Raw genomic sequence first — 2,408 nt, forward strand, 5'->3', positions numbered from 1 at the left:
ACTGCCCAGTCTTTTTAATATTTTGTTTTGCTGCTGTCTACCAGGCCTTCAACATAGCTATGTGGTAGATACTTTTATGGATTTTAGCATTATAGAGATCACATTGGTACTCAGCCTACACTAAGCTTTAATTTATACCTGTAGTAGTACTTGATACTAAAATAACATACTAAAATAAGAGTTATGAGAAACAATGGTTATCTATCAAAACCTTTCTTTAACAAGTGTATCCTGTAGATGTGGGGGATCTATAGTTTGAACCTTAGACTAACTATTGCTCTATTTCACACAGGTTGTGCATGGCATTAGTAACTCACACATAAAAATTTGAGGAAGTGTGAGGGGCATTATCTTATCCCTCCAAGATTAAAACAGCGACAAGGAGTTTTTGTTGATTCTCGCAGCCCCTGTGGACAAAATAGATTGTGTTTCCACCTGGTAGGCATTAAATGAATAGTGTGTAGGATTTAGTGGCATATAGCGGAGAAGTTGCAGATTACATCTAACTGAATACTGCTTGCGTCTGTACAGTATTTGACGACCTGAATGGGTTGTGAAATGTGTAGGTGAAACAACCGTCACTAAAAGACCTCTCTACAGCCAGGTTTTGGTTTGTGAGGTGTGCTACTGTGGATACATGGCAGTTTAACATAGAAGAGCATCTGTAGATAAAAATGGCTTACTCTAAAGTAACAAAAGCACAATGAATCATATATTCAGGTGATTAAACAGTAATGAAAAAAATAGCTATGAACAATATTTTCCATTTCTGTTACAAATGTTGCACACTGGACCTTTCCAAATATATATTTTTTTATCATGGTGACAGACACACAGTCCTGACATCCAGTATTTCTGCCTTATAAAGTTGTTATGGCTAATGAGTTAGCAAACAATTGTCTACTTACATATCCATCTTTGGTGTGCCTGACATTCGGTGACAGGTGCTGCATTGACTGCACAATCCAGTCAATTACATTTTGTCCATGCGTCAATCTATCCGTCATCTATACCCACGGTTTGCAGTGTCCCAGGTGGCTGGAGTCTATCGCAGCTCAAATTGGGTGAGAGGCAAGGTCAGTTTTATATATATCGCCCAAAATCACAAATCACACATTTGCCTTAGAGGGATTTTCAATTCGTACAACATATGAGACCCTCTCTCCTTAGACATGGCCCATTCTTTGAACTGTGTCATGAGAATAAAGTTCCACATACTTTGTGAGCAGATGATCTAGGGAATAGTCTATCAGTAGCCTTGAAGAATTAGCAGCCTTGCTGTCTGGAAATGCCCCAAGTAAAGAACTACGGGTGTTTAACCATCTTTTATTGAGGAGCAGCTGCACAATTCACCAATGCAGTAAAGATAAGATTGGTGTTAATAACAATAATATATTACAATAAGTTAAAATGGCAGAAGGGTGGAAAAACACAAAAATAAAGTAACAATAAATAAAGTTTAGTCTCATCTAGCCCCTTAAAATGTACACATGTACTCCTGCAGCAGGTTGGCGAATGCTCAGACCCACCATCCTGAGCAGAGTGGCACTCAGCAGCACTAAAAGAAGAAAGAATGCGATCACAAGTGACACCCTCCTCAATCAAAGTTTATCAGGGTGCTCAGCCACCTCAACTAAAATACCACTACATTCTATAAAAGTGTCAACAACTTACAGGCCTAAATGCAAGTCGTTTGTATTTGTTATTTGGTTGCAGTGAATTTTTCTTTTTTGTGTTTGGTAGTTCCCTCATATATTTCATTTAGTTTATTTTGGTGGGGGGAAGCATTGATAGCGTGTTTCTTTTGTTTCCTGCCCAACCATCCCTGACTCTGTGACTTAGTCCAACACTTATAAAAACTTGTGGACACCAGTTCCTCACTGAAGTTGAAGAATTGCGTGCAGTTTTATGTGTGAGCAGGAAAGGAGCTTCACTCAAGGCCTCCATTCATTCTCATGAACAAGTGCCAGGCAGTGGCATCAGCTTCTTTATGGAAGCTAAATATTTGGCTGCTGTGACCTTTTGTACATTCAAACGGGGCACAGCAGTGATCCTCTCCAAAATGGTGGTTGTTTTCTTGCTTCCCTCCTCACAACGCCACTCTGTTCTTGAGAAATAATATATAAGGGGCAATGAGAAAAACTCACATGTGCTTATCACTCTCATGCAAAGCTAGCAAAACACCAATTAATCCTTGTTCACACATACAGTAGTTTAGCTTCCTGATGGTCGGCTTTACAGGAAAATAATGGCAGGATGCAACTATTTGCTAAGCCACGTTCCAGATTTTCCACGTATCCACAACCAGTGGGAAAGCAGAGAGAGACCTTGAAGTATTTTGGTCAGAAGAGCTTCAGCTCACCGCTGGGCAAAGATATGAGACAAAAATTTATACACCACTTACACAC

Source organism: Morone saxatilis, unplaced genomic scaffold (assembly GCF_004916995.1).
Source record: "Morone saxatilis isolate NCDOM2014 unplaced genomic scaffold, NCSU_SB_2.0 Contig22, whole genome shotgun sequence".
NCBI lineage: Eukaryota > Metazoa > Chordata > Actinopteri > Moronidae > Morone > Morone saxatilis.